The sequence below is a fragment of the Tamandua tetradactyla genome, chromosome 4 (assembly GCF_023851605.1).
Source record: "Tamandua tetradactyla isolate mTamTet1 chromosome 4, mTamTet1.pri, whole genome shotgun sequence".
In the NCBI taxonomy this organism is placed as follows: Eukaryota; Metazoa; Chordata; class Mammalia; order Pilosa; family Myrmecophagidae; genus Tamandua; species Tamandua tetradactyla.
In genome coordinates, this window is record NC_135330.1 from 168,131,926 (window position 1) to 168,144,839 (window position 12,914).

The 12,914-nt window shown below is 42.9% G+C and overlaps 1 pseudogene; it reads left to right on the forward strand.

Annotated features, from left to right (window-relative positions):
- Positions 1-794: 794 nt before the first annotated feature.
- Positions 795-1,721, forward strand: LOC143680568 (ran-binding protein 10 pseudogene; annotated as a pseudogene).
- The last annotated feature ends 11,193 nt before the right edge of the window (positions 1,722-12,914 follow it).

The window sequence follows — 12,914 nt, forward strand, 5'->3', positions numbered from 1 at the left end:
CAATGGTTTAACATTTTTAAAAGGAAGCAACATGCAGGGAGAGGGTAGGAGATCAGAAGTCCGTTGAACATCCTGACATTCAATTTACCATTTGGTATTTTAAAATCATTCAGTAACGTATTGGAAGGGAGTGGTCAACTCTTAGTGCCTCTAAAGGTCTTACGTGGGTCTGAAACTAGTCCTATGACATGATAGATATTAATGAAGTCTGTTCCCCAGTTCAGTTTTTCTTCCCTGAATGTGGGGTTGACAGAATGGCTGTCTTAAGTTCTACACCCTGTGGATGCATCAGGCTTGGGAAGGATGAAAAAGAGATAGCCCATTAGTAATCCCATCCCAACAGTGGGCATTTGGCATTTCTGTTGCCTGGCTTACATCTAAATCTCCTTCGTGTGTTTGAGGAATCTCCCACCTTCCAAGTCAGAACCCCCTTCCCACTTCCTTTTTCTTTCCTCTCCTACTCTAGAGGCACAAAATCCACATAATTATTTTCCCAGCTGCTAAAATAAAAGCACACAACCCAGGCTCCACCCCAGGCTCTGATTAGAAGCCAGATGGGCATCAGCAAAGGCAGGGGTTCTTGCAAAAGCATCTAGGGGCATGTGGGGCTGGGCAGAAGCAGCAGTGACATCCTCCTAAGCTGGGTCTGATTTGGACGTTTTTCCTATCTATGTCTCCCCAAGGCTGGTTCTCCAACGCTTCTGGAGAGTCTTTAAGCCCCTTAAGATCATGTTAATGAATGCCTTTTCTACTGAAAAAAAAAAAAAGACTCAGAAGCTGGTCTGGAGGACTGCATGGATGAAGCTGTTGAAACTACACATTACTTCTACCTGGGCTGCTGGAGCACAATCCCAACCTGCTCTTTATGCTCAAATGCCAAGAGTTTGTAGAGATGGTGAATGGGACCACAGCGAGGGCTGCAGCTTGAGCTTCCAAAGGCCCAAGTTTCAGGGCAGCTACCCTGGCTCCCCCAGCCTCAACCCCTGACATGGCCCCAGTAATCCCCACATCCCCAACACAGGAGCAGACAGTCCCAGCTGCAGCAGTGGTGTTGCACCTATGAAGAGCAAACCGAATCACAGTAAATATACTGCACCCAGCTCCTCCTCTTCCTCCTCCTCCTCCTCCTCCTCCTCCTCCTTCCATTACTCTGTGTCCAACTCAGCAGATTACACTGAGTCCCAGCCCCACAGCAGCACCAGTAACCAGGTGACCTGCAACAGTGAGATGGAGATGAAGGCAGAGCATTATCCAAGTGGTGTGCTAGAGAACTTTCCACATGCATTGTCAACGGTGCTTAAAAGCATGAGGACCTGCACATGGAAGTCAGCTATCCATGATGGGCAGCTCTGCAGGGTCAACCAGGCCTCCACAGAATCCACAGAAAAGTGTATTCTCTTTGGCTGTGAGTTGCAGGCACTAAATGAGTGGCTGGACTTTGAGTATGGCGAGAATTAGGCCCACATGGAGACGCTGCAGGATGCCTTCAGCATGCTAGCATACTCAGGACCCTGGAGTTGCCCAGTTGGCCAGCAGCCTGACCCCATCCAGAGGAGCCTTTGTGTGCTGCCCCCAACAGAACCATTTTAGCATCCCAGAACCTGACAAAGCAACTCCCTCTGATGCTCACCCTGGGCCAGGCATCTGAATGTTTCTGGCTCATGGCCTGAGTAGGCCTGGGATCTTGCTCCTTTCCCAGAGTCAATGACTACTTGCACTAGCTGACCGTGCTGGCTGGCCTCGCCTGGCCCCACCTGGCCCTACAGTCCTGCGCTCTGCAGGCATCTGGCGCGGGGACCTAAGCCATGTGCAGAGTCCACTCCTCCTGCCTCCTGCCTGGACTTTCCCTCTGCCTTTCCTTTCTTCCTTTCCTCTCTCCCTCAGCCTCTCTCTCCCTTAGGTGCAGTAGCCTATGATACAGTATTGGCTAGTTTCTCTTACTCTTTCTTTTTTTACTCCAGGAATCAAACCCAGGTCTCCAGCATGGCAGGTGAGAATTCTGCCCCTGAGCCACGGTTGCACCACCCATGCTGGTTACTCTTATATAGTGCTTTCTACTTTGAAAGGAGGGCTTTGTTTTGAAGAGGGCTGGAGTTTTTAATTCTTTTTTTTTTTTCCCTCCTGACTGACCAACCAGAATTTGACTCTGGAGAATTTAAGCTGAGCTGGTTTTTGCTAATTTGGTGATGAAGTCTATCCAAATTGGTGATAACTTCTTATTTTTGTAAGTTAAAAAAAGAGATTTTATATATATATATATATATATAATTGAACCACAGGTTCAGCTACAGCTAGGGAAGTAGAACAGGACTTCGGGGAGTGTGAGGGGTCAGGCTAAGTTGATGTGCAGCACCCTGAGATGTGAGGGGCCCTAGGCCTTTTAGACCTGGACCGTGCAGAAAGCTGCAGTGCTGAGGGTTCAGAGAGGAAGCAAGCTGGCCCAGGGCCAACCATCAAAGAGAGAGAATGAAGAGTCCTTGACCAGCACACAACTGTTCTACTCTGCCCCTCACTGCCTGCCTCATTCCTTTTCGCCCTTCCCTTTTTTGCACCCTTCGTTCCCTTTTTCTCAAGATGATGAAAGCAATTCATTACTCTAAATTTATTGCCTGGAAACTGCCTTCAACCCAGGAGCTGCTCCTGGAAGTCTCCACTTCTAGAAAGTCTCCACTCCCTTGAATACAGGAGTTGTCTACTTCCTTCCTGGATCTCACCATCTCTCAGCAGCTCTGATAGAATTGATGCTTTCTATTGAGAGCCAGTAGTACCTTGCAAAGGCAGCTTCTTGGGCTAGCTGGTCCTTGGAGCTGCTGGCTTCTCGAGCTCTTGACCCCTCAGTTCACTCTTCTCTGCAACTATGCCAGGCAGGTCCCTGCAGCTTGTCCCCAGCCAGTCATCAGGAAAGATTGCTGTGAGTATTTATGAGCTAGAGAAAGGGGCCTCGTGGGCTTTTATAAGCATCCTGTCAGATGTTTCAGATGGATCTTTACAGCTGGTGGAGCAAAAACAATTCTCGTCCCATCAGGAAATAGGGAGAGAGAGGCCTGAGATGGCTGCCAGGGAGGACTTGGGAAGGCCATCTGTGGAAAAGACTGCTGCCCAGGAGGAAGAAAGGGAGGAAGCCTACCCAGAGGAGCACTGAGAGGGCTAGAGGTTATGGGGGTAGGATGGGGATGGGGTAGCATAAGCAGCCTCCTGCCAGGGGAGAGTCAGCCATGACAAAGGTAAAAGCTGAACTTCCAGCCCCTGCCTGGATCTGCGCCAGGCAAGTGCTTGCTCCAGAGCTTGGAAATGGCCTGAGATATTAAAATGTCCACCAATCTTTGCTGGACAAGAAAAAAAAATGACAGGGTTGTACCAGTTGCTGGTGATGTGCAGAAGGGGCCTGGCCCTATGCTCTCCTAGAAGTCTACCTTTGGAAATGATCCTATAGGCTGCTGTTTTTTCTTGATCCCTGCCCAGGCTCCAGCTGGCAGTCCACAGAACATGGCCCATTGGGGAAATATTGTCCTGTCTATAAAGGAACTTTATCCCCGACACAAATGCAAATGTCTTGCTCCTAAACCCAGAGGTTGGAAACATCAGATTGTTAAAATTATCAGTGCATACTTCCCCATTTGGAGAATTTCTGTTATTCTCGCAAGCAGTGGGGACAACAAAATCAATAGGCCGAGCCCTTGATCTTAGGGTTTGCCCTTATGAAACTTATTCCTGCAAAGGATAGGCAAAGCCTATTAAAATCAGGCCTAAGGGAAAAAAGAAAAAAAAAATTAGGCCTAAGAGTCACCCCCAGAGCACATCTTTTGTTGCTCAGATATGACCTCTCTCTCTAAACCAACTTGGTATGTGAACTTGCTATCTTCCCCCTTACATGGGACATGACTCCCAGGAGTGTAAATCTCCCTGGCAACATGGGACAGAACTCCCAGGATAAGTTGGGGTTGTGGGATTGAGAAAACCTTCTTGACCAAAAGGGGGAAGAGAGAAATGAAACAAAATAAAGTTGCAGTGGTCAGAGAGACTTCAAACAGAGTTGAGAGGTTATCCTGGGGATTATTTTTATGGATTATATAGATATCCCTTTTTAGTTTATGGTGTATTGGAGTGGCTGGAGGGAAGTATTGAACTATTGAGCTGTGTTCCAGTAACCTTGATTCTTGAAGATGATTGTATAAATATATAACTTTTACGGTGTGACTGTATGGTTGTGAAAACTTTGTTTTTGATGCTCCTTTTATTCAGGGTACAGATGAGTAAAAAAATGGATAATAAATAAATAAATAATAGGGGTGGATAAGCGGTAAAATAAATTGGGTAGATGGAAATACTAGTGGTCAATGAGAGGCAGGGGCAAGTAGTATGGAATATATGAGTTTTTTTCATTTTAAATTTCTTTTTCTGGAGTGATGCAAATGTTCTAAAAATGATCATGGTGATGAATACACAATTACATAGTAATACTGTGAGTCCATACCATGTATGGACTGTATGTATTTGAAGATTTGTCAATAAAAATATTTTTAAAAGGATTATCAGAGCCTAGATGGATTGGAAATTAAAACCAAAGGCTTTTGCAGCTGTAATGGGGTTCAGAGAACATCTCCTCTCCTTTTACAGATAAGGAAAGAGGCCTAGGAGATTAAGTGACTTGGCCAAAGTCACACAGGTTAGTGGCAAAGGTAGGGCTGGCCTCATCCCCATCAGTTAAGCAACACTGTTTAGTCCTAAAACTGAATGGTGGATGATTGCCCCATGAAAGATTAAGCTGGCATGGTCTCCAGAAAGTGTCTGGTACTTTCAGTGGTGTGTCAGGGATGGGGAAGGGTACCTGGGCTTAGATTGTGGAGTGGCTGAGAGAGAGCCCAGGAGGGTTGTGTGCTGCATGGGGTTGGGTGTCTGCCGGCTTGCACTCAGTACCTATGGCTGCCTCCTTATTTTCTGTGCCTTCTCACTGTTTTAGCTGAGTCCAAGTTGTTTTACTATGTTCCTTTCCAGAGGGGTTTTCTGTCTTGGCTAGACAGCTCACCTTTGGGACATAAGCCTTTGCCCCACAAGGTATGGAGAGGGCCCAGACCAAGCTCCTTGAGCCCACTGTTTGGCTGATAGCCCGGGTCTGCCAGCCATCTGGAGGAGCTCCTTAGGCATATGCACTTCTGCTGATCTACTTCCAGATGCCTAGAATGGGGACGGCACCTGGGAGGAGGCGCAGCAACAAGGCAGAGTTGAGTCATGGGGGCAAGAGGAGGATCTGGCTCTGTTGGGCTGCCCAACCCATGAGGAACAGCTTTCCCTACTTACCTACCCTTTGCAGCATCAGCTGGTCTCTCCTTCCAGCGTGGAAACTGGCAGACTGCTCAAATAAAGCCAGAATTCCTGATCCCTACCCACATGGATCTGTGGCTTGGTGCAGGTGTCAGGACAGGAATACCAAGAAACAGAGACGTGAGATGGCTCAGCCACCCAGTGCCTTCCTACCCCTTAAGCAAGCCCAAAGATGAGGTGGAGAACTGTTGGAACTGAAATTCTTTGGTTGCTCACAACTTAGGTATGCACACCATGTGGCAGCCAAGAAGAAGCCCTACTTGACCTTCACGTCCTGTGTTCCTGCAGCCAGACTGATGACTCTGGTTGCCTAAGGCACCCGTCTCTCTCTCTCTCTCTTTCTCTCTTTTTAAAGATTTATTTTATTTTTTATTGTGATATAGAACAATATATGCAGGAAAGTAATATATCCCAAAGCACACCACAGCAGTTAGTTTTAGAACAGGTTTCAGAGTTTGGTATGGGTTACAGTCCACAATTCTAGGTTTTTCCTTCTAGCTGCTCCAACACACTGGAAACTAAAACAAATATCAATATAATGATTCAACGATCATACTCATTTGTTAAATCCTGTCATCTCTGTTATGACTTCAACTTCTCCTTTGATCTTTCTCCCAGTCTTTAGGAATATTTAGTCTGTGCCCATTCTAACTTTTTCATGTTGGAAAGGGCTGTTGATAATATAGGATAGGGGGATGGAACTAGATGATGATCTGGAGTTACTGACCCCTCTGCATTTCAGGATTTATCTGGCCTAGGAACCCATCTGGACGTTGTAGTTCTCTGGAAAGTAATAATAGTGCATAAAACCTTTGTTGAATCTCTGACAGAGCTCCAGGTGTTCTCTAGGATTGGTAGGAATGGTTTGGTTGGGGTTTGGCAAACCATGGTAAATAGCAATATCTAGCTGAAGTTTGTGTAAGAGTAGTCTCCAGAATAACCCCTCCACTCTATTTGACCTCTCTCAGTCAGTGATACCTTATTTGTTACACTTCTTTCCCCTCTTTTGGTAAGGAAGGCATTGTTGATCCCAAAGTGCCAGGACCAGGCTTATCCCTGGGAGTCATATTCCATGTTGCCAGGCAGGAGAGTAATGATCTTACTTGCAGAGTTGGGCTTAAAGAGAAGGACCACCCGTGAGCAACAAAAGAGGTCCTTTGGAAGTAACTCTTAAGCATAACTACAAATAGGCTTAGCTTCTCTGCAATAAAAATAAGCTGCACAAGAGCAAGCTTCAAGATCAAGCTCTTGGCCTATTGACTTGTGAGTCCCTAATGTTTGAGACAATATCAGGGATTTCCCCGGTGGTAACACTTAATAGTTCCATATTTTTCCTCCCATCCCTCAAGGGACTTTGTCAATACTTTTTAATTATCTGCTCAACATACTCTGGAATGTATTCAGGCATTATATTGCCCTATACAGAATTACAAGCTCTCATTCCCATTCTGGAGCCCATTTCTCTGCAGCAGGCTTCCCCTGTTCGTTACAACAGCTAAAGCAGACATCATCCACATTGTGCACACTGCTTCTGCCTTTGTCCTCACAAGTTATTACTTGGCTTACGCCTGAAACTTGTTGGTATAGGGGAGGGTTTAGAGAGAATTGTAACACAAAACATCCTATAAAAATTTTACCTGAAGAAAGAAAAAAGTCCTCTCGTATTTTGACCGAATTATTTTTATTAAAATACACATTCATGAGCAAAAACAAAGAGCTAAGTAAATGTTTAGTGATTGAACAAGATACACAAAGGAGCTACTCACCTGGCCGCTGAAGGAATCCATGAGTGGATAAGATTCTATATTTAGCAGAGCTCAGTGAAATTTGGTGCCACATTTCTCTGAGTAGAGGTCTTGGACCACCTGCAACATAGTCACTTGGGAGTTAGTAAAAAATGAAAAATCAAAACCCACCTTGATGGGGGTATGTCAGAGGGACAGAGGAGCAAACAGATGGTTTTCAAAGCTGTAACAATGCAAGCAACAAAATAAAGTAGTATTTGATTATAACCCAAAGTATAAAACAAATATCCATGGTCCATGTTGATCTACATAAAAGGCTGAGTAAATAAATGGGGTAGAAAAGACAAATCTCTTATGCCGAAGAATTCCAAAGAATTTATGTAGATACTCCACTGTCAGTTTCTTCACTCCTTAAGGGTGGGTTGTTCATTCTGGAACAACAGGAAATGTGTGTGTGTGTCTGTGTGTGTGTGTGTGTGTGTGTGTGTGTGTGTGGGTAACTTTACAGTGGAGAAACCTGACAAATACCACCTCACCAGGTGATCAAGGTCAATATTCATAATGCTAAGTCAGGTTGATAGTTTGAGTTCTTGATATGATATGATGAAAATGGCACTTTACCTTGTGGTCTTCCTCCCAACAGCTCATAACCCAAATCTAATCATGAGAAAAACCTCAAATTCCAAGAGAGGAACATCCTCAAAATACCTGACAAGTAGTCCCCAAAACTATCAAGGTCAATAAAAACAAGGAAAGTCTGAGAAACTGTCATAGTCTAGAAGATCCTAAGGAGACATGATAACTAAATGTCATGGGGATCCTGGTGGCACCTGGCAACAGCAAAAGGACATTAGGTAAAAATCAGGGAAATTTGAATAAAGTATGGACTACTTAATAACATATTAATATTAGTATATTAATTGTAACAAGTATACCATTATAATATAAGATATTATTAATAGAGGAAAATGGGTATGTGGTATATGGGGATTGTCTGTATTATTCTCAGTTTTTCTGTAAATCTAAAACTGCTCTAAAAAAAGTCTAATTATTTATTTATTTATTTATTTATTTATTTTTATGTGGGCAGGCACCGGGAATCGAACCCGGGTCCTCGGGCATGGCAGGCAAGCATTCTTACCTGCTGAGCCACCGTGGCCTGCCCATCTAATTTTTTTAAAATGCAGATTCTTGGGTACCACCTCAGAATTTCAGGTAATGGAGCTCCATGGTGTATATTTTAAACAAGCATCATAGATGGCTTTTGTGTACATTGAAGTTTGAAAACCAATGTCATAGAGTATCCCTGCTCAGAAATATAGAGAATGCTTGCTTAATGTGGCTTGTGGACCCAGGCCACCATGTTGCACAATGCCAAGGTCATCACCGATATTGTATTCAATTTGCAATGTTAGTCGGTACCTTCTACAGCCATGGAGGGGACATGATGCACCTTCATATATAGTAGCCCACTTGTGGAATTATTTCTGATGGGCCTACATGTCTTGATATGATCCAAAGTTTAACAATCAGGGGAGTCCTCATGAAAGTCCATAATTCTGGCTTCTAATGAAAACAATCAAACTCTGGACCTGCATTTCCACGTTCACCCATTACCTTATGATAATTGACATGTAGGCTATCGTCCTATAACGGGGACATGTGTTGATCAGTTTGGCACAGTCTTCACCACTCCCTATAGATCCTAACATTTAGGAGCTATTTTTATCATGTCTGTATTGCCAATTTTTATATAAAAAATAATTCTCTATTTTGTATGAGGCCATGTTTAAAAATGAAAGAAATGGCTTTTGTGTACATTGCCTTATTTAAGTGGAGAAAATCAAATACTGCATGTGATTAACATGCAAGCTAAGTGTGTCTGATGATTGTTCATCCTTAGCCTTCTTCCCTCATTGCTGGACATTTGAGTATTATTTGAGTGGATATTGGAGTGTGCCAGGCCTCATTTGGCTGTGAGGCCAGCAAGGAAGGCTGCAGTGATAAGCAGAACAAAAGTGGATGCTGCAGGAAGGAGTTGAAGGAAAATGCATCTCTGTCTTCTCCTCCATTTTATCATGCCTTGGGAACACCACCGGGAAAGTAACTTGACTCATCAGAAATTCAGGACTAGCCTGTGCTAAGGCCAGAAGCTGTATTCTTATGTCCTTTGTCACATGGTATGATCAAACTGTTTTTACTTTTTATTTCTAATTATTACTTTTGAAACAGACATCTCATGAGTGTTCTGGCACAAATGGAAAGACTTGATTTTCAGAGTTATTTTAGCCTTCTTGCCAATGTTCAAAGTATGCATCAAAGACAGGCCCAGTTCTAAGTACGTGTTTTAAAAAAAAATACTAACTTATTTCATGCTCACAAAAGCCCTGTGAGGTAGGTATTACTGTCATTGTTCCCTGTTTATATATGAGAAACTGTGAACAGGGACTGTCTTTTACCTGTGTTTCCCCAAAGCTTAGTGCAGTGATTGGCACACAATAGGGCCTCCTTACATATTTATTTATTGAAGAAAATGAATGAGAACTGAGGCATCAAGCCACATTTGCTACTACCCCCAGTTCTGACAATTGGGCTTCAACTTTTTCAGGCATTCAGGGTCCACCTCTGTGCCCTTTTGAAACTGTTGTGTACCCCAGAAAAGCCGTATTCTTTAATCCTGATTCAATATCGTTGGGTGGGATCTTTTTTATTAAGTTGTTTCCATGGAGATGTGATCCACCCATTGTGGGTGGGATCTTCTGATTAGGTTATTTCCATGGAGGCCAACAGATGATCCCTATCTGCTCAGCAGACACTAGCCTCGAGTTCTAAAGCCTGGGCCACCCACCCTTCCAACCAATTGGCTATAGGTTTGGGCAGTCCCTCTTCTGCCTGGGTTCAATAATTCCCTAGAATGGCTAACAGAACTCACTGGAAGTGCTATACCTAAGATCATAGTTTTATTATAGTAAAAGGATACAAATAAATATATACGGGGGCTCTGTTGTGTACCAGTCACTGTGCTAAGCATTGGGGAAACACAGATGAAAGAGTCTCTGCTCACAGTTGAGTGGAGGAGATAGACAATTATAGGATAACACTATGTAGCTTATAGTTGATTTGGTAGATGTTTTAGTTTGCTAAGGCTGCTGGAATGCAATACCCCAGAGATGGATTGGCTTTTATAAAGGGGATTTATTTAGTCATAAATTTACAGTTCCTCAGAGTATAGGCAGCTTGCTTTCATCTGGCTTTCTTTGTCACATGGGAGGGCACATGGTGATGTCTGCTGGACCTCTCTCCTGGCTTCTGGGTTCAAATGACTTTCCCTGGGGCAGTTCCTCTCTGCATTTCCAAATGTCTGGGTCTAAATTGGCTTAGAGTTCTGAGCTGAATTGTGCTGGGCTGTGCTGAGCTCCTTCTCTCTCTTCTGACTCTTCTTTTTAAGCCTCCAGCTAATTATATTAGCATTACTCATTGCGGAAGGCACTCCTCTTAGCTGACCACAGAGGTAATCAACCATAGATGAAATTCACACACTACTGATTTAAGGCCACAGCAACAGAACAACAGGGCATCATCACTTTGCCAAGTTGACAACTGAACCTAACTACTATGTTAGAAGAAAGCCCAAGGTGAAAAAGAAGTCCAAAGGCATGAAATCCAGCCAGTCTCACAGAGCACTTGCACAGTATTCCTTACATTTCTTTTGCCTTACACCAGAATTACCAGCCTTACCGACTGAGGTAGATTAGATGAGAACATGGTTATGGGGAGAAGTTGGAGCTGGAGGCTAGAGCCAGGTGAGTGAGTGACAATTTCTCCAAAACTCTGGGCAGATCAGGTAACACAGACTTAATTTGAAGCGGTTTTAGATTTGATTTACATCATGGGTTGAACTTCATGGTTCATGATCTTACCGTCATATGCATGGCATACGAAATCAAACATTGTCACCTTTGGGACAATGGGGTTGTTATAAGGAGCCCGGGGAGCTGAGGTACTGTGATTGCTTGGTACAAGTAAAATCTCAGTAGAGCTTTTATCTAGAGAGAAATTAAGAAAGAGGAAGGGGAGAAACAGATGAATAACAGGAAGAACAAGAAATTTATAACTATGAATTAAAGAGAAGAGCTGAGAGAACTGAAGAAGATCAAAGGGAGACCTGGACTTAGTTTTCCATAAAAAAAAAGTAGAAAAGTTAAAAACAACAAGTTAAAGTAAGTGGTATGTGATTGTCAGCTCTTAGTAATTTACTCTGTATATCTAGCTTATTTTCTGCAATATATTTTCTGAAAGTTTTCCCCATTAGCCACATTCACTCTTTCTGTGAATGTGTATTTCAACTGTATTTCTATGGATTTATAATAATATTGTAATATTACTAGTCATGGGAATAGAGGTTATGGGGGCATCTCCTATGCTATATTTTTATGATTATCTTACTTTAGGAGAAGGAGAAATAAAAGTTCAAATAAATGTTTTGCCTTAGACCATTATGTTGAATACATGAATTTGGATCAGTACAGTTCTGGTCAGCAGCCTGGCCACAAACACGCACAAGCAAGACGAAACATTTAAGCCAGTAATGACCCTAGCTCCTGGGTCCTTACTCATCTCTGAGTAAGCCAGTGAGAGTGGAGCTTTCACTTTTGCCAAAACAACTTTGGGGAGTATTTTCGTTTCCTAGGCTGCTCAAGTAAATACCATGAAATGAGTTAGGTTAGACAATGGGAATTTATTCACTTATGGTTTTGAGGCTAAAAGAAAGTCCAAATTAAGGCATCATCAAAGTGAGGCTTTCTTCCCAAAGGCTGGCATTCTGGGGCTGGCTGCCAATGACCCTTGGTTCCTCTGTCACATGGCAAGGCACATGGTGGTGTCTCCTGGCTCTTCCTCTCGTCTGAGTTCTGTTCCAGCCTCTTGCTTCCTGTGGCTTTTTCTCTTTCTGTCAAAATTTCATTCTGCTTATAAGGATTCCTGTAATAGCATTAAGACCCTTTCTGATTGAGGTGGGTCACACCTTAACTGAAGTAGCCTCATCAAAAGGTCCTACTTACGATGGATTCACACTCACAGAATGGATTAAATTTAAGAACATGTCTTTCTGAGGTTCATACAGCTTCAAACCACCACAGGGAGGCACATCTGTGATAACAGGTGTCCACAGTTGTACTCTTCTCATTATTGTCTGTTCTCTTCCCTGTCTCACTTCTCTAGTTCTCACCATGCTTCCTGGGATCACTCTCAAATAGAGAGAAAGGACTGGTACCAAATCTGTCTCAAGGTCTGCTTTTGGAGGAACCCAAACTAATAGCAATATACTCTATAAATAAGCTCCCCCTTTTGTAAGGAGTATTTAATTTGATTAAACAATAATCATGGATTAGGAAATGAGAGATGTGGAATTAACAGAATTCTGCAGTGGAAGGCAGGAATCCATTCCACTTCTTTACTGTGTATGCCTATAAGCAAGATCCCATCCACTTGGTCAAAATTACCTTTTGGAAAAAAAAATGGATAAGGAAAACAATAATAAGGAAAAAAAACAATAAGGAAAACAATACTGTTTATGTACAAACAGGTATTTCAGTCAATGGGGAGATGTTATGGAATATGGTTAGATAACCATATTAAGCTAATTAAAAGTTTGTGTGTCTCTTATTTATGTCATATACCTTATGACTTAAAAGAAAATTTCTTAAGCATCTGATTTGCAATTGTAGTATTACCTAACCCTACATATCTTGACATCATATTAGGCTGCTCAGAATCCAATCGCTTTTTGTCATATTTATGTTTGGCATAAATGGCATACATGAAGTCTACTGGTTCTCAACCCTAGGG